Source organism: Macrotis lagotis, chromosome 1 (genome assembly GCF_037893015.1).
Source record: "Macrotis lagotis isolate mMagLag1 chromosome 1, bilby.v1.9.chrom.fasta, whole genome shotgun sequence".
NCBI lineage: Eukaryota > Metazoa > Chordata > Mammalia > Peramelemorphia > Peramelidae > Macrotis > Macrotis lagotis.
In genome coordinates this window covers 199,839,247-199,860,284 of record NC_133658.1, presented here as the reverse complement: position 1 = coordinate 199,860,284, position 21,038 = coordinate 199,839,247, and the positions used below count along the sequence as shown (strand labels likewise).

Genomic DNA, 21,038 nt, shown 5'->3' with positions numbered 1-21,038 from the left:
TCTTTTAATGTATTTACCTTGTACAAAGATAACAAAAATATTTCATAAAACACTTCCCCATCTTGCAGAATGGTATTCATGATTAATAGTTGTAAAAAGATCAATCTAAAATAATTATAGCTGGCATGTCGGGTCCCTACGCGCGCTCTGGCGGCGGCGGCGGGGAGCAGCCAGCCCTTGGCCGTGTGGCACTCCCGGACCAGCTCTTTGCGGGAAGGCGGCTCGAGCAGCTCCTGGTGGTGGGCAGCGAGCCATGGTGGCAGCCCTGGAGGAGCTACGGAAAGACCTGGAAGAAGTGAAGGAGTTGCTGGGAAAGGCCAGTAGGAAAAGAATCCGTGATGTCCTAACAGCAGAAAAGACCAAGTTAGTGACAGAAATCAAGCACAAGACAAAGCAGAAAGGACATGAGAAAGGAGAAACCATTGATAAGGAGAAACCAGCTGCTGCGGTTGCTCCCATTTCAACTGGGTACACAGTGAAAATCAGAAATTATGGATGGGATCAATCAGATAAATATGTGAAAATCTACATCACTTTAAATGGTGTTCATCAAATCCCCACTGAAAATGTACAGGTGCAGTTCAAGGAGAGGTCATTTGAAGTGCTTGTAAAGAATCTCAATGGGAAAAATTACTCTATGACTGTCAACAACCTTTTGAAGACCATCTCTGTAGAAGCTAGTTCAAGAAAGATCAAGACTGATAACAGTTTTTGTATTATGCAAAAAGAAGCAGGAACAGAAATGGGATTACCTGACCCAGGTGGAGAAAGTATGTAAAGAAAAGGAAAAATCTTCCTTTGATAATGACACAGATTCTAGTGAGGGGTTGATGAATGTTTTGAAGAAAATTTATGAAGATGGAGATGATAAAATGAAGAGAACTATTAATAAAGCCTGGGTAGAGTCAAGGGAGAAACAAGCCAAAGGAGAGAATGAATTTTAAGACAAAAATATCCTTTCAGCCACCAATATGGAAAAATCCTTTCCAATAAGGAACTATTGCTGAGCTGCATGGATGCATTTGACAAGTATATTGTTTACACAGCCTTCTTCCAAGCAAAGACCATGAACTCTTTCCATTTCATGTTGGAGGATTTATTTAAAATAAAATATGCTTATTTTAAAACACTTCTTTCAAGGAAGGTTGCCTTAGTGCTCTGGTTTTTGTGTGCAAGGAGAGAGTGTCATTGTTTCCTCACTTAAATGTCAAAAAAAGGTCTGGCTAATTAAAAAGTTATATATTCATTATATCTACTGTTCATCTGCACTATTAAAGGGTTGAACCTACAATCACAGTAAACTTGCTTTTCCTTCAAGGTTGGCATGGATCTTTAGTCTTTCAACTTGATATTTTAGGAAGAGCAGTTATAAAACTTGAGGTGTGAGCCTGTATATAGGTTGTGGTTATAAATTGACCCTTGCTCCTCAAGGAACAGGGAAAGGGGAAGTTGAATTTTCACTTACTGCTATGATGATTGTTATAAAAGACTTGATTGAAGTTTTAAAAGATGAACTTAATTACTATCTATAAATACTAGTGAATTACTTGAAAAACTAAAACTTCAAACAATTCAAAATTGAGTGAGCAAATAAGCCTCTAGTGGTGAGAACTAATCTCAAATTCTTCCTGAATTAAACAGTTGATAACAATAAAATAAAGAAAAAATAACTAACAAAAAATAAAATAATTATAGCTTATTCACCAAAATCCACTATGGAAGATGAAGAGAAATTCTACAAGGAATTTAATAAACTCCTGAAAATTAAATTGGCATATGCTTGATATTTCATAATTTCAATAAATAACAAGAGATGGTGAGAACATATGGTTATCCCACAAAATAAGAGAGGAAAATCTAAGACACATAGATGTTAATACATAATATAGATTATGATTACTTTCTTGGAGGAAAAAATTGTAAGGAGTTGACATGGAAATCAGAGTAATAAAAACATGAAATTTATTATATTTTAACAAATAGGAAATGATTTTCTACTGATATAGGAGTCATTTCTAAATTTGTCTGCGTACGATTAGATTGTTGACCTGATTATAGCAAATATTAAAATGAATAAAACATTAAAAGGATAAAATTAAGAAACAGATATTGCATACGATTAGAAAAATTCCAGTCTGGCCTGTTTAAACAGCTTACTGATTTTGAAAAATGGAATATAGATAGAGAAAAGTACATTGACACAGATTACAATAATTTAACTTGGAAGCTCAACTAATATAAATCAATTATAAGATCAAAAAGAGTCTACAAATGTCACTTGTTGAACACTTGAGTAATTTATTCTACAAAATCAAAGGCTGCCAAAGGCAAAGGGAATTTAGGATATAAGCTTATTTGCAAAACACTACCTAGAAACTGATGGGAAAAATTTATAAGCAGAATTGCATCATAAAACAGAGGGTAATAGATGGAACAATTATTTAAAGCTTTTTGAGAAACTAAACTCACCATAGTCATTCTGAGGGGAATGTTTGAAAATGAAGCTGAAAGAAGAACAAACAGGAAAAAAAGATGAAAATAATTTATGACACTATTTATATCAGCTATTTTCAAGATTGAGAACAACAAAGCCATGACATTTGGATTTTATATTCCAACATGCAGTTACAGAGGAAGAAACACAGTCACCATACACAGAAAAAAAAGATCGGAGAAACAGTTGGTATATGTTCTGGATGTAACACAATTTCTAGGGCAAAAAATGGACTCCCAAAGTATCTAAAGGGGGAAAGGATACTAAAGGTATGAAAAAAGTGTAATAATGACCTTTTAATCTACAGGTGTAATAAGACTATTGTTGATCAAAACATCATCATTGGGGAAGAGATAAACTTCTGAAGGTGATAGTCAGCAGTTGTGCATATCTTTACCAGAGTATGATTTTTACTGAAAGATACAGAGAATAGGAAATCCTGCTATATTTATTCTTTATTTGACTATTCAAATGATTGATTAGAATAAAATATTTTCTGAAAGACTCAGTTCCAACAAAGTATCTCCTATTTATCTATGAAAAGTATTCAGATTTTTGTGGATGAAACAAATAAATTCATATTGTCACAACCTTTGATAATCTATTCACCAAAGGTATTTGCCACCCTCTTGGAGGGAATTCAGTACTGATTCCAAGTCAAAGAGTTATTATTTATAGATAGTATATCGTTCTGGATGTTTCTGTTTCTAAATTACATATTCTGATTGCATTATAACCTGAATATTGCATAGTTTTCTAAATGAGATCCAAAAGCACTTAAAAATAATTGTGGATCAACTTCCCTTGGAAGGAAGAATAGATGAAGAGAATCCATCATTGAAGCAAGTCATTTCATTACACAGAATGTGATTAGAGAAAAATATGCCTTATTCATGGTAAGAAAAAAATGGTGTGGAAATAATTCCATATGGAGAATTCTTAGAGATTCTTATCTGAAAAGTACAAATTCATCTCATAACTTTGCTTAACCTACTTTAAATTAATTTTGATTCTGAACTTTGTTCAGTGATTCTCAAATTATTAAGATATATCTATCTATCTATCTATCTATCTATCTATCTATATATTTAAAATTCTGAATCATATAGTTACCCACAGTTTCTCGGTATATGCTCTATGCAGAAACCAGCTAGATTATGATATGTAGTTGAATGATCAACTTATAGGATTTAATGATCAGTGTGTGTAAATATTATATGAATTATAAATAATTCTATCTATCTCTCTATCCCCACCCTATGTATAAACTCAGATAGAAACTAAAAATGATTAATAAATTGATTCAAAAATTTAACTGAAGGAAGAGGATACTGGATTGCCTTTTGAACATTTTAAAGTTCTTTTGATAATTCACAAACTTCTTCCTGAAACTAGCGGTCTATTTTTTAAATACCAATATTTTTCCAATGCTATAGAGCTACGATTCATGAAACACATTGATTTCTGAAAAAATGAAAATAAGAATCACCTAAAAGGCAATAAGAAGTATATGGCAGCTGTGAACAAGATGCAAGACCCACCCATAATTGGGGCGACTTAAGAGATGATAGAGCTGAAAGTGGCAATATAAATAAGAAACTATAATGGAGAAATAGAGTACAGGATGTCACTGTAGAAATAAATTCACAAAAAAAGGGATGCTTATTTACTGGTAAGAATGAGATAAAAATCTATGGATAAGTCCATGTGCTGTATTAACATTCTTTTAAGTCAAAAGATGGTAAAGTATTGGATACATTATACCATTGGACACATTATGCCAAATATAAGGGATGACATGAATAAGAGGTCAAACATGGATGGGTCACCATCTACCTTATTGGAAAGAACTATAAACCCATATAGTTGATATCATGGATTCAACAGAATATTTAATAATAGCAGTATTTTTAAATTAAGGATGATATCTAGATTTGAAAGGAGATACATGAATGAAAAAAATATTTAAGGATTTGCTTTGTAAAATTCCAGGACCAGTGCTCTATCTACTGTGCCACCTAGCTGCCCCCAGACCAATATCTTTTGAAAGTTCATGGAACTCATTGATCCATCTATTCTACTGGGGCTTGTAGAGTGATGGTATTTCCACAGCTTTTCAGTCACTGGGAAGGTAGTGGTTGATGTTTTAGCCAGCCTGTCTCTAACTCGATGACTTTCTGTTTCAACTGGGATGGTTTGACTACTTGTTGGGGCAGTTGGCCTGTGATTAGCAGTGGCAGAGATGGAGAATCATTTTTCACAAGAATGGATTCCATTGATTATGATTGTGATCTGAAAGCTAGGCTAGTGACTGGGTTGGGGTTGCTACTGTTCATAGAACTCTTGGGTACCCAGATTTAGGATGCTTCCATGTGGGTCTGAGGGAAATCTGGTTCCACTTCCTTCATTCAAGGATGAAGATGAGATCCAGGGATAACACGAATTACCTAAAATCACAGAGTTCTTTCATACAATGGTAGTGACTAAATTAGTACCTGGATCTTTCATGAACATACTTTGAAAGTCTAATGAATTCTATAATCTCTATCTCTGGCAAAAGTATGTTTTGGCAGTTTATATCTACTCATTCATGAGGTCTTCCTTTGAAAATAGGATCATACAATTATAAACAATTAAGGATACATTGAATTCTATGGGTAAATTTATTTTATAGATAATATGTAAATTATGATTCATCATGATGGTAGATTAACTTAATCAGCTACCTACTTTTCACTGGGAAGTAATAACAATGGTGACATACTCATTAAAGTCAATTAGAGGACACATGCACCTAAAAGGATAAGGAAAACAGTTTTAGTTGCTAATAGGAAAAAAACACACCTACTTTTCATTAGAAAAAATGGGAGGCTGGCATAGAGTATATCACCAGGAAGATGGGACACAACAGGAAAGATGGTGCCATTTTCACTGGTGAGAAATATTATATGATATTTTGGAAAAATGCTGGATTTGATATATTAGGAGAGCTGGATTCAAATCTCACCTCTGCTACTACTTGAGCAATTCATTTTACTTTTTGGCTTTTTATAAAGGAATTAGAAGACCTTGGAATTTTCTTCCAACTTTAGGGCTCTAAATCAGTGATACTGTTTAAGTAGAGGGAGACATTCTCTGAAACTGTGTGTATGTGTGTGTGTTTGTGTGTGTGTGTGTGTGTGTGTGTGTGTGTGTGTGTGTTTGTGTGTGTATGTTTGAATCCTGTCCAAGTTCATGAATCAGTTTTATTTAAATCTTCTAGGCCATAAAATGCACAGATATAATTGGTCCCTGTTTTAATGTGGTAGAAAACCAAAAGTGTTTTTGTGATGCCATATTGTTCTCCACTTGCCAAGTTTTCTTTTCCATATATTCAAGTTCTTTCATGGCATAAAAGATCATTAGAGAGTGCTAATGCATCTTTTTTAAGGCTCAGAAAAATTTAATTGTGTAAAGGATGCCCAGTGAAAAATTCTCTGAGATTCTGGCCTATAAAGCCCAAACTAATAAGAAGAGCTAGCATTTATATAGTGCTTTAAATTTTGTGTTTTTTTTCCCTTGGAGGTAATCAGGTTAAATGACTTGCTCAGGGTCACACAGCTAGTAAGTATCAGTTGATTGAGGTTGAATTTGAATTCAAGTCATTCTGACTCCAGGGCCAGTATTCTACCTACTGTGTCACCCATTTGCCCCCATAATGTTTTAACTTTTACAAAGTACTTTACAACATTATCTCATTTTATTATAACAACATCCTGGTGGTAGGTGTTTTATTATTTTCATTTTACAAAAAAGGAAACTAAAGTCAAGTGACAGATGTCTTGCAGTAAGCAGTGTCTGAGGACAGATTTGAATTCATCTTCCTAACTTTGGGTCTAAACATTATATTCGTTGTGGCACCCAGTTTCCTTAGACCTCATCTCCCTTTGCTGGACCTGTTTTTTTAAACTTTGTTCTGATTTTTGGATTTCTGTGTCCAGTTCTCTATTCATCATCATCAAGAACACATACATTGAAGTATGTGCTTTTTTGAAAATGTCCTGGAGAATGCCTACACTGAGGAACATAAGGAGAGGGGAGATTCCCTGACTGGTGAGGTTTTCCTTATAGCCCTGGTTTACAGATTATACCACTGTATATGAGGACCTTTTTCTTTGAGATCCATGGCCATTCAGAAGAGATCAGCCTAATAATTCATGCAGGGAAAACTAAGTAGGTGAATAATATTTATTGTTTAGAGCTATGCTTGCAGGTTTTTTTTTTGGCAACTCACTAAATTAGTAATCAGGGCATATATTTTTGAGAAGCATGGGGACATTGAGTTGGGTCCTGAATTAAATAGAAGGAAGAGAATAGTCATGATTCTTTTAAGGAAATTACAGGATGATTCCAACCTTCCTCAATTCAATTCAATTCAACAAATGCTCATTAAATGGGCTGCTCTGTTTTGGGTGTGGGAGTCATACAGACAAAAACAAAAGATTACCTTCCCTCAAGGAAGCAGAATACAACATGTGAAGATGAATAGCCACAAATTATGTCCAAAATGATACAAAATATATTTAAATGTGAGAAAATTCTAAGAGCTAGTGAAAATAAAGAAACCAGCAAAGTCTTTATGTAGGAGATGGCAGCTAAATTGTATTTTGAAGGAAATGAAAAATTCTTTGAGATAAAGGTGAAGAAGGATTATACTTCCTGACATGGGGTCACCATTTGTGGAAAGGCAGGAGGTAGGAGTTAAAATGTTTATTTTGGGCAATAACATGTAGATCAATTTGACTGAATATAATTCCAGGGGTGACTGCCCTTTTTTTTTTTGGTACGGCATTGGGGTTTAAGTGACTTGCCCAAGGTCATATAGTAGATAATTATTTGTTGTCTGAGACCGGATTTGACTCAGGTCCTCCTGACTCCAGGGCCAGTGCTCTATCCACTGTGCCTCCTAGCTGCTCCATGACTAATCTTTTAGCTCTTCTGGGCAGACTTGCCCATCAAAAACTTCTCAAGGGCAGCAAATAGAATTCAATACTCAATCATGAAAACCATGCAACCCATGAGTCTTAAGTTGGATATGAAGTATGAAAATGTGAATGTGACTATCTAGAGTATGAATGCCAAGTGGTTGAATTTTTATTTTATCATGAATGTAATATGGAAGCACTGAAGGTACTTGAGTGGGGGAGTGAAATGGTAAGATGTGTTTTAGGAACAGTAATTTTTCAGCTTTGTGAAGAATGTAATAGTCATTTGATTGAAATATCAAGTGTATGAAAGAAAAAAACACTAGAAGGGCATGAAAAAAGATTAGAAAGATAGTTGGAGGCCAAGTTGGTGAGGGCCTTAAGTGTCTAGTTTAAGAGTTTGCATTGCATCCTAAAAGCTATAGGGAACTGTTGAAGATTTTTGCATGGTAGGGTGCCTTTATCACTATTGTATTTTAAGAATATCAGTTTGGCTTTGGTGTAGAGGATGAGTTGGTGAAGGGACAGACTGGAAGCAAGAAGTGAAATTAGGAAACCATTGGGAAGAATTCACAAACTAGGGTTCTCAAAATATCTGGCACTTAATGAATTGAGGAAACTTGGTATCATTCTATAATTTCCTCATTCAGTGTGCATATGTTCTTTGCTTCCTATTTAATTCAGGGCCAACTTAATTTCTGGATGCTTTTTGAAATAAATGATCTAGGGTGGCTAGGTAGCATAGTGGATAAAGCACTGGCCCTGGAGTCAGGAGTACCTGGGTTCAAATCCGGTCTCAGACACTTCATAATTACCTAGCTGTGTGTCCTGGGGCAAGCCACTTAACCCCGTTCTCCTTGCAAAAACCTAAAAAAAAAGAAATATATGATCTAATTACTAACTTAGTGAGGGAAGATGACTGCAAGGATGAACCTGAGTGACAAGGAGGATGATGGAGGTACCCTCAATACAAAGACAGAATATTAAAGGAGCATTTATTAAGCAATTGTTATTTATAAGGCTGAGGTACATTCAGGGAATACAATGGGAGAAATGAAATTATTTATTCCCCAATGAACCATTATTCTATTAAGGGAATAGAATAAGTACACATTTTGTAAATGCAAGGTAATTTGTTGAAGGAGGCATCACTAATGAATAGGACCAGGATAGGTGACTATGTGATACAGTTCCAAGTTTGGAATCAGAAATATCTGAATGCAATTATGGCTTCAGATATTTACACTGAGCAAGTCACAGTCTCTGTCTTAGTTTATTCTTACATAAAATGGGAACAATAACCATATATAGCTCCCAGGGTTGTTGTGAGGATCAAATGAGATAACATTTCTAAGAACTTGTTAAGTTCTTTTCAGACATTTCTGACTCTTTATGACCCCATTGGGGTTTTCTTGGTGAAGATACTGGAGTATTTTATCATTTATTTTCCAGTTCATTTTACAGATGAGGAAACTGAGGCAAACAGGGTTAAATAACTTGTCTAGGGCTAGACAGCTAGGAGGTAGGTATCTGAAGTCAATTTTGAAGTAATGAGGGTGGGTCTTCCTAACTTCAGACCCAGCTCTCTATCCACTGTACTATCTAGTTGTCCCCTACGTGGTACATAGTGGGCATTTTATAAAGGCTAACTTATAATGACAATTAAAAAATAATGTTATTGGAGGATTAAGGAAGGCTTCCTGGAAAAGGTGACATCTGAACTAAACCTAGAAGGCACAAAAGGATTGAGAAGTGGAGAGCAGAAGGGATATGTTAATGTACAGAAACAAGCACAATTAATGTTCATCTTAATTGGACATCTTAATGTCCAATTTAGCTAGAAAATGGAATACACATAAGACTGAGAATGGGTTGGAGTCAAATTGTGGAAATCTTTGAAAACTAAGTCAGGAATCTGTATCTTATCTTCAAGACAAAAGGGAGTCAACATAGGGTATTATTTATTGTTATTTTTATAGGAAAGTGGTAAGATCTTTCTCTTAGATTATTTTTTTGTTATTGATGGAAAATGGGAAAGGAAAGAAACTGCAAGCAGCAAGATCATTTAGTAGGCTATATTAGCAGTCCATTCAAGAGGTGATGAAGATATCAACTAATAGAGAGGAGGACAAATATGAGAGGTTGTGGAGGCAGAATCATTAGAAATTGGCAAAGAATTGACTTCAGTGGGTAGGGGAGCAGGAAGATGCCTGGAAGGACTCACAGACCCTTAGAAGAAGAGATGATCAATTTGAGACGCCAATGAAATATCTATGTGAAAGATGTTCGATATGGAGGCAACAATGTAGGAAAGAAGAAATGTTTAGGAAAGAATTTGAGCTAGGGATATAATAGGGAGTCATCTATATAGAAATGATACTTGAGCCCACAAGAGAGAGTGAAATATTCAAAGGGAGGAGATAAACAATCAAGGGAAGAAGATGGATAATGATCCAATCAAGCAAAGGACTTTGAGACGGATAATTGAGAGAGAGGCAAAAGGAGAACCAAGGATAAGTGAATATGATAGCTTAGTCAACCAAGATGGGGAAGGAGGTAATATCCAGGAAGATTTGTGGTTAATATCAGGTTAGAGGTCGTGGAAGTACTATGGAAGATGAGAACTGAGAAGAGGCTATCATATTTAACAAAAGAGATTTCTTATGGTCTCAGAGAAAGCAGTTTCGTTACAATAGTGAGAATGGAAGCCCAGACTATAAGTAGGCTAACCAGGAATCAGGGGAAACATTCAACAAACAATGGGATTTAATGAAAGTGCTGAAATAGTTAATCCTGGGTAAGGTTTTGCTTTTAAAATAATTAATTCTTAAATATGGCTGCAAGTTCACAAGTCTAGTCTTTGGCATCTTATATTACTTGCTGCCAAATAAATGACTTAATAGGTAGTCAAAGTGGTTGAACTTGACCCTTTCAAATGAAAAAGAATGACACATGACTATTTCCATTCTTAGATTGCTTCTCAGATCCATCTAGTTTTTCCTAAATTTTCACCTGAGATTAATTGAATCATTTAAAAAAAGTTTCTAAAAGTTATATGGGTTTAGTATATCTTCCATGAGCATCTCAGTAAGCATTAGACTGTTCCTCTTGAATTTCAGTTTGGTGCTTATTCTACCACCCCACATTGCTTGCCTGCTTTTAACAATCCTTTATTGGCATGGGTGTTCCTTTCCAGGGATGTAGATGACTTTATTTTGCTTTTTCTTTGAGTATCTAGGACTAATGGTGTGACAAGTCTTTCCAAATGTAACTAGACTGGTTTTAAGAGGCAAATTGTTCCATCACTAGTCTCTCTTTCCAAACTTTACATTGTGGTATGTACTACCAGAGCTTGGAGTCCTTGGCAAAGCCATCCACAAAGAAGGCAGGCACTATACTTTAAGTACCCAGGATTACCTCCTTGGCACTTTGGAGAAAATGACTTTAGTTCAGGGCACATTTATAAAAATAGGTTACTGGATAGGATTATACAGAGGGACACAAATTAGTTTCTTTTGCATGGTAGCTTGTAGGGAAGTAGGAGATCTGCTTTGCCCTACATAGAAAAAGCTACATAACTCCAAAGGGTATGGGGTCTGGTCAGGAATTTACAAAGACTTCATATTCTCAAGGCCATGTTTGTTGGCAATAAAGTCTTAGATTTCTAATTAGAAAGATTTGTGTTTAAATATTGCCACAGACTAGCTCTTTGGTCTTGGGCAGGTCATTTAAACTTCTTCAGCCTCAATTTCTTTATCTGCAAATGGGGATGATAATCAATTATATCCATAGGCATGAGGATCAAACGAGATGATACATGTTAACCTAAACTACTATGCAAATCTTGTATAAATGTTAACTAATATTAGTAGGTGCCATTAGACACCTTTTATGACCCTACTTTGTTCAAATGATAAAGTTAAATCTGGGTATAGCTTCATCTTTTCCACTCTTCAATTTCTTTATAATGTGAACAGTTAGGGTATTGGTTCTCTCCAATTAAATTTATTCCTTAATTCTGCATGGAATCAAAAAGGTTATTGAAGATCAAATAATTTATTAAACTGTAAGCAGAACCTTCCTCCAGTTTTGAATAGTCCATCGAGTCACTACCATCCTGTTCTATTCCATATCAACTTTTTTCTTTTTTTTAACATGCTCTTTTATATAAATTGCCTACAGTGCTTAGCTAAATTTGAGTAAGAAAAAAAAGAGTTGAATGTACCTTGAAATAAAGCTTTTCCTCTTGGCTGCAAAAATTTTATCTGTGGACTTTTTATATATGTTGCCTACTATTTCATTTGTAACTGTATTTAAAATATCTTTTTTGCAATTTTTATGACTAAGTGGGGAAAATGTGAAGTGTAACACCAATGCAACCTATAAAACATTATTAAAATGGATACCTTTTCATTGTTATAGCATTATAGTGTTAGTAATTGCATACATAATTCCCACCTTATTAGTTCACTGGTATACTGGGGCTCCATAAGGGATAGTTAATTACATTTCTAAGGCTCTATAGACTAGAATAAAGACCAACTGCTTTGTTGTCACTTGTCTCATTTAGGGCAAACTATTGAAAAGTGTATAAACACAAGCTTGGGGTCAAGCCATTATAGTTCAGAATGTTAAAATTTAATTTACTTTGCAAAAGAAAATCTACATTGTTCTAGATAATAATGAAAAATAGATGCATCTGTGTTGCCTCAGAGATAAAAATTATATAAGATACTGCAATAAAAGCTGTGTCAACTAGTCCTGTAATTTCTAATGGATTCACCTATTAAAAAATCCTCTTCCCACCCTATTATTTATGCTATAAGAAAACAGACCATTTGGTTTTTATTTAAGACTTTCAAGTTCTTGGAGTCTTTAAATTTTCTTTAACTTTCACATTCCTAAAAACTCATTTTTTATCCCAGCTATTTTCTAATTTAATTTCTTGCATTTTTAAATTAAATAAACCAGTCAAGACTACTGAACTGTAAATTTTCTAAGGAAAGTGTGCCTAGCACAGTGTCTCATAGTAAATTTTGATTCAAGATTTGATGGATGAGGAATAATCTTTATGTAAAGTCTTTTTTCCTCAGCTACAGATTTTTTTTGGTCATTTGTTAACTAGTAGAAGAATGAAGCAGCATCAATAATGGGAAAGTGTTTGAAGTTTGGAAATTTTAAATTAAAATAGCATAAATAATAGTGGACTAGACAAGATTGCTAATGGTGGGTATACGTTGACATTTCTACTTCGATTGTTTTATTTGAGGGGTGTCAAGCACATAGGGGAACCTATCATTGCCTAAGGCTTTCAAATGTGACCTGAACCAGATTAAAAGGTAATTGGGATATATTCAATAAAGCAAAAAAATGCAATAGAACATAGATAATGTTAATATGTGATTTTCTAATTCAATATACAGATACAGGGATTCTTACATAAGAGTTTAATTATCTCTTTTTTATTTGAGTTTAACACCCTATTTTTATTCTATTTAGGAATTCTCATTTTTAAGCCAATGATGTAATTGTGATTTATTGCTTTTGATAATGCTTGCTTGTTCCCCTCTCATATTTTCCATTGCATATACTTTATATTTGTGTGTAGATCATTCTGATGATTTATAAGGATGTGAAAGGAGACATATAAATGGGTGGTTATTGATATATTTTTCTTCACATTTTAATCATTCTTTTAAAAAACTATTTTTTTTAGATTTTTCAAGGCAATGGGGCTAAGTGGCTTGCCCAAGGCCACACAGCTAGGTAATTATTAAGTGTCTGAGGTCGGATTTGAACCCAGGTACTCCTGACTCCAAGGCCGGTGCTCTATTCACTGCGCCACCTAGCTGCCCCTTAAAAAACTATTTTTTCAGTATTTTCTCTTCTTCAATATTTCTGTAAAGAATCAATACTTCTAAGTCCTCAAAATGGTTTTGTTTCCTGCATTTATTTCCTTATTGTATATTTGATCTGACTCAGTTCATCTTTCTTGCCTTTGTCTTTTTTAGTGCCATTTTCACTTCCTCATTTAACAAATTGGGAAAGCACATGATAAAGAGTATAAATGTGGTAGTGCCAAATATCACTGTTGACATTGATGACATTGTTATAGAAATACTGAAAGATTTTTTTCATATGTATATGTAAAATGTATACATGTAGAACATATATACAATCATAAACTTGTGTTTAATAGACACAAGAAATTGTTATATATACACCCAAATATTTATAGGCACACATGCATATATATACATGCATGTGCATATATGTGCATATCTGTGTACTTACATTCATGTATGTTTAGCTATATATAACATATACATTTATATACAGCATGAGTTTTTCATTGCTAAAAAAACAAGAGAAAAGTCTTTTAATAATGAACTTCAACTCCATACATAGAGTCTTTATGAAGGATTTATGTGAAAACCTAGGTGGATAAGAATTATAGAGGAGGAAAATAAATGGATGACTTTTGCTCATCAGTAAGTGGATACCATATTCTTTGAATAATCAAAGTATAGGAATTTTGGGTTTGGAAATAAACATGCAAGTGGAAATGGGAATAGAATGAGATTATTTCTCAGGAAGAAACTTATTAGCTTGTCATTTGAGCAAGACTAGACAACTTTTTTTTGTCTTTTTTTTTTCCTGATTTGTAAAATGGGACTAGATCACACGTCCTTCAGCTTTTTTATGTTGTAGACCCTTTTAGAAGAATGGTGAAGTTGGTAAATTCCTCAGAATATTTTTTAATTAATAACTAAAGGTTATGCTAAATTCTAATTAGAAGTTAGTAAAAATAAAGATAATTAGTTTCCCATTAATGTTTATAGGCCCCCTGAAATCTATCCATGAATCACTCTGAAAAACATGTGAACCCTACCTGAGTCTTTGGATTATATGATCTCTAAAGTAATTCTAGTTTTTATATTAACCTCAAAGAACATTGAGGAAAGAGAGTTTATAGATCACTATGACTTTAAAAAAAACAAAAAAAACCCCTATAACCTATAATGGAAAATTGTAAGGAGTCATAGACTTGGAGTTTAGAGATCTGGGTTTTAGTCTTGGCTGTGCCATTGGCTAGTTGTGTAAGAGGAAGTATACTCTCTCTCTCTCTCTCTCTCTCTCTCTCTCTCTCTCTATATATATATATATATATATATATATATATATATATATATATATATGTATATATATATATATAGTCCTGAACTTGGAGAAAGAAAAACACAGACTCCAATTTCACTATGGATCCTTAAAGATATATGACCCTGGGTAAACTTTTAACTTCTCTGTGTCTCAATGTCACTGTCTTCAAAATGGGAGAGAGAGGGTAGAGGAAAGGTAGCATCATTGTACTTGATGGACTCTCAGTTCTCTACTTGCTCTAAATTCATCAACTATGATCCTATGACCCCTGGCAAGTCATTCTCCTCTCTCTGTGTTTCAATTTATCATATAAAATTTGAAAGTTTTCTATAGATGATCTTTAAGTTCCTTCATAGCCTTGCTATTCAATGATTCTCCTGCTTGCTCTGCATTCTACTCTAGCTTGCTTTGTAGTACAATAGTTAACTCACATAAACATAAACTATGAATAATTACTAGTAATAATGTGTTTTTGCCCGGTGACATTTTGGTACAACTGTGGTAAAATGTTTGTACTTATTCTTGATTACTGTACTTGTATGAAAGTGACTCAAATGGGCAAAAACAAAACAAAATGAAAACCTAACAACAACAACAAACAAAAAGCCTGGATCCCACATTTCAGAAACCAGAAGACAAAGAAAACATCCTAGCCAAATCCTAGAAATTCTAGAAGGGGAAAAAAAGTATTTCAAGGAGCCATAATCAAAATTACAAAAAAGTTGGTTGTTAACCCCTATCAAAGATAATATTGTCCTGACAATGATAGTATTGTCCTGTTATGTTTCAAATGGCCAAAGATAGTCTTTATTTTTTTATTTTTTTTTTTTTTAGGATTTTGCAAGGCAAATGGGGTTAAGTGGCTTGCCCAAGACCCCATAGCTAGGTAATTATTAAGTGTCTGAGTTCGAATTTGAACCCAGGTACTCCTGACTCCAGGGCCGGTGCTTTATCCACTGCGCCACCTAGCTGGCCCCAAAGGTAGTCTTCAAAGGAAGAATAGTTTACCTAGCAAAATTGAATATAATGTTATTGAGGAAAACAATCTTAAATGAAAGAGAGGACATTGAAAGATTTCTGATTAAAAGACCAGAGCTAAGTAGAAGCTTATAAATGCACACACACACACACACACACACACACACACACACGCACACACACACACATATGTTAATCAAGAGCAACATAAAAATACATCTGGGCAACTGAAAACAATCACACAAGAATGAAGTGTTTATATTTTAAGGTGAAGGTTAGAGAAGAAATGAATAATCTCTTAGAACCCTCCTGTCATTTGAGGTCCTAGAGGGAACTAAATAAAATAGAGGGTCTGGGTATTGATTATTAGGTTTTGATAATCTCACAGGAAAGAAGCAGAGGAACACTCTAGGAGGGAAAGAAGGAAGATAGAATTTATCTCATATAATTGAGGTATTGAAGAGGAAGTCTATAAATATGGAGAAGGCTTGGGGATAGTGAATACCACTTGAATGTCACTTTATCTGACACCCCCAAAGGTGATTAGAACTTAGGACACATATACACATATGTACACAAATGCAAGTATGTGCAAAGACACACACACACATTGTATGAAAGTATATTGGTCTGAAAGTATATTCATCTAAATAGAAAAATAGGAACAAACTAGGAGGAAATAGATCAGGGTAGGGGAAGGATTAGATGAAGAATAGATTCATAGAGCGTTAAAGCATAGACAAAGTTCAACTTTGTAGAATAGATTATGAAACTGAATTTAAAAGGAAAGAAAGAAAAGGCAATTAAGTCTGATTGGAGTCTGAATGGAGAAAAGAGGGACAGGCCAATAGAAACAGAAGTATAGGTCAATAGTCAGTGACTGAACTCCTTGGGTATGGTGGGAGTAATAAAAAAGAAAAGGTATAAAAGAATAGAATTGAGGATTGATTTTTTTTTTGGTTAAATCACTGGATCATCAGTTAGTATGGATTTAAATATAATCTATCAGTTTGAGTATTTGAGAAGCAGATTTTATTTTCACCATCTAAGAAACTCCCAAAAGAAAGTGTATAAAAGAATACATTTTCTGTTCCCAATAGTCAATTCACCATCAAATTCATTGAGCCATACCATCCTAAAAATTCCAAAGGAAATTGGGGTGCAGGAATAATTGAAGGGGTAAGTGGAAAAAGAAACCAGAAGACAAAGAGAACATCCTAGCCAAATCCTAGAAATTCTAGTGAAAAAACATTAATTTTCCAGTTTATAATGTACTTTGTTTCTTGTTTCAATAGCATGAGTTTTTAATCATCATTCTTTTAACTGTTGGTGTTTGGTGTTTAGCTATGAATCAAGATTCATAATGACATAACTAGAATATTCATATAGATTTATATTGTACAATCCTCAAAATGTTATTATTCTGAAAGAATACATTTACCTTCTATTAATACATCTTGTAATTGGCTTTAATCCAAGCTCAGTATAAGGCTGAGAGAGAGAGAGACTATAATTGTTATCAGCACCATTTTAGATAAAGTGGTATCATAGTTTTGCCTATTCTAAAGTTGTTTAACTAGACGACTTGGAAGCTAACATTTACCACATTTCCTGACTGATTTGTCAGTACTAAAAAATGTGAATTAGCTTCAATTTGTAAGTTAGAAATAAAAAATGTACTTTTTATCTGAAGAAGATGATGCCAGAGAAGTAGGTTTTGAGGTGTTTTCTGGTTGAAACTAGCTTTGTGCTGAGTAACAAGATTCTCTTGTTACCTCAGATACTGACCATGCTATTCCTGACCTGTCTCCCACTCCCAAATCCTTCAACAAGGATCTTTGAATACATTGTTCTTGTACTCTTGTTTAGAACTTTTCTGATACCTTCTCATGTTGTGGAAGTGGCTTTAGTTTCTTCTAGGTCAAGAACTCTCAAACTCTCACAGTTCCCATCAAACTAGATTTGTCTTATTATCCAAAGGTACATTCAGAGATGCTAACACTGGAATGTGGGCCAATAGGTACTATATTCTTTTGCTTATGGAAATTATGAGATATATATTAAACAGCAAGGAAATTGCCAACGAATAGAATGTTCTCTTCTAATACTTGTAATTAACTTAACTTGTTCGAGGTACATGTGTATATTCCTTTTCTTCTGAATGTTTCATTCCACATATTTCTTCTATCAATTTGGATGTTATAGTTGTTACTATTAAGAGATGACTTACCCCTTCTATTACTCCCATACCCCAATTTCCTTTGGAGCATTTAGGATAGTATGGCTCAATGAATTTGATGGTGAATTGGCTATTGGGAACAGAAAATGTATTCTTTTATACTTTCTTTTAGGAGTTTCTTAGATGGTGAAAATAAAATCTGCCTCTCAAACACTCAAACTGATAGATTACATTTAAATCCATAGTAAGTGATGATCCAGTGATTTGACCAATGGTGATTTAAGCATTTGTAGGGCAGAGGAAAGCATACTGAATTGGATTCAGAGGACATTGTTTCAATTAACTTCTTATACCTATGTGAGCTTGGACAAATAGGAAGGAAGAAAAGAAATAAACATTAATTAATGTTAATTATTTGATGTACTAAGTTCTAGGTCTGGAGCTTTACAAATTTTAAATTATATTGTCCCTACAATAACTCTGTGAGACAGTTGGAATTATTATTCCTATTTTTATATTTGAAGAAATTGAGGCAAAAGGAGGATAAGTTATTATTCATGATAGTATGGCTAGTGAGTGTCTGAGGCTAGATTTGAGCACAGGACTTCTTGCCTTCAAGTCTACTGTTTACTCTATTACCCTAATTAATTTTCCTCTTTTAGACATTAGATTTCTTCCTCTGCAAAATCGGAAGTTTGGGTTAGATCCCCTTGAAACTTCTTTCCAAATCTAATCAGTCATTAAAAATGTTAATCAAAGTACTGATTTTATAGTATCTTCTCTTATTGTTGTTATTATTTTCACTTTGTCATAGTATCATTATAACAGGTGGCATAAGTTAGTGATATAATAATGGGGTCTGATATAGGTACTCTGTGTAACCTTGGGCACATCAGAATTTTTGTATGCCACTGGCAACTCATTACCTACTTGGTCATAGATAGATGATCCTGTTTTGGTGGAAGGAGTTTCCATACCAACAATTCCTAATGAAATCATCTTTTGCTTTTCTTCATGTATTGAAACAAGGGCCCTATCTTAAAATTTCACTATGAAATTTTAAAGTAAAAACTTCATGTTTAACAAATGAAGAACCTGAGGTTGTAGAATGATTAGGTGACTGTTCAGCATTACACATTTAGTGTTAGAGTTAGGGTTTGAATTCACTTGAACTTGGGTCATCTATCTCCATGGTGAACTAACCTTTTTTTCATGTTTGATCCATGTGAAATGAGAGGTCTATCTAGGTCTTCCATATCTAAAAGAGATGGGAAAAATCATAAATATTTAGAATTGTTTGGTGAAAAGAATTCAGTGACTATAAAAATGAATATTTGTGGTTTTCATAATAATTTCATACCTTCTTCGTGTTTGTCTTTCTAATTAAGATATTTCCTCAGATAAGGAGGAAATGACTCTGCTTCACTGACCTTTGATTAAGAGAGAAAAACAGTTGGCTGAAACTTAGACTTACATAGCATTGTGTTCTTCATTTATTACTTCTAGTAGTATTTATTCACTACTTAACATTTATACTAGATTTAAGGATTAAGGAAAAGTGAAATAATGGAGGTTCTTTTTCATGTACATATATAAACACATACACACATGTATATGAGATTGGCTGTTATTTTTAATATCATGCTTCCTTGTTATCCTTAAATTCAGTATTTCTGTACATGTGTGTCATTTCTGTACATCACCTCACTTGTTCATCATAGAAATTCTTTCAGATAGGTGCTTTTCTAACCCCATTTACAAATGAGAAAATTGAGGCTTAGACAAATTAAATGTCTTGAAAAAGTCTCATGGCTAATAAATATCTGAATCTAGATTTGAACCCTGGTATTCCTGATTCCCTGGCTGCCTTTTTATCCACTTTACCACATTATTTCTTTTATAAGCTATAGTCCCTACTCTTCAGAACTGTATCCCCAAGGTGGGGACTTCATGTATACCAAATACCAAAAAATATAAAAATTTAAATAATTCATAAACTTTTTATTCAAGAACCCTATGTAACAACAGAACATAGCAGTAACAACTGTGTTGTTCTTGTTTCTTTTTGATTTACTCTTAAATTTAGATAAATTTACCCCACCCCAGTCACTTACATTTTTTAAGAACATAGCCTTACTACAACAGACAATAGCTCTTTGATGCATTGCATTCAGCATTGCCTGGCTTCCTCCTTACACCTGGGACCTGTCACTTCTGTAAATAGTCAGATTGTTTCTTTATTGATCAGCTTTCTCTTTAAAATAGACAATGCACAGTAAACCTGTACTCTTGTCCTACAGTGCATAAAAACCCCATCAGAGTTAGGGAAGGACAACTTTCTTTTCAGTCCTATTAATCATGCCTGATCCATGATCAAACAAGTAAGTTACCTGAGGCATATAATTGCCATCAGTATATATAATTACACACACACACACACACACACATATAAAACAAACTTCACAATTTTCTCTGAATTGTTCACAGTTAGCATTTATTATGCTACAGTAATATTCTATTTCATTTTAATCATAATAGTGTTATGGTTTAAGCACAATATGATTTGCTATTTCTTAATTAATTGACCTCTTTCTATTTCTAATATAAAAAGTGCTAATATGAATATTTTTGTATATGTAGAATTTTTCTTTCTTTCTTTGTCTTGGGGATATATTCTTGGCAGTGGAATATGTGAATTAAAGGCTACTGGCAAACTTTTTTTTTGTAATTCATATTGCTTGTTTGGATCAATTTCACAATTCTACCATCAGTGTATTAGTGTTTCCTAAATCTTCCAACACTGATTATTCCTATCTGTACAGCTAATTTAAAAATACTTATTTGATGGTTTAACTAAGGGAGATTGTTTGGTATGATTTATATAACCATGGACCAGGGGTTAGAAGACCTGAATTTCTAGCTGCTTCTACCTCTAATTTGCTTTGATGTCATTTCTCTTTCTAGGGTCTCTGTAAATTGTAGGGTGGAGAACCATAGATTTAAAAGTGGAGTTCCTGAATTTAATCCTGTTTCTTCTACTTACTGCACTTGTGATCTTTGACCAATCTCATCCTTTTTTGGCTTTCAGATTCCTCCTCTATAAAATGAAGAAATTGATTTAAATGATCTCAGTGGACCTTTTCAAGTCTAACTCTATGATCCAATGATGTTGAAAGTCCTGTATAGATCTGGAATTCTGAATCCAAGTATATTTGATATCCGATTATGTGCTCAACATTTTGTATCTCCCATGCTATATAGT

The 21,038-nt window shown here is 33.9% G+C and overlaps 1 pseudogene; it reads left to right on the top strand.

Moving 5' to 3' along the window:
- Window positions 1-222: 222 nt before the first annotated feature.
- On the top strand, window positions 223-1,044 carry LOC141515082 (calcyclin-binding protein-like; annotated as a pseudogene).
- The last annotated feature ends 19,994 nt before the right edge of the window (window positions 1,045-21,038 follow it).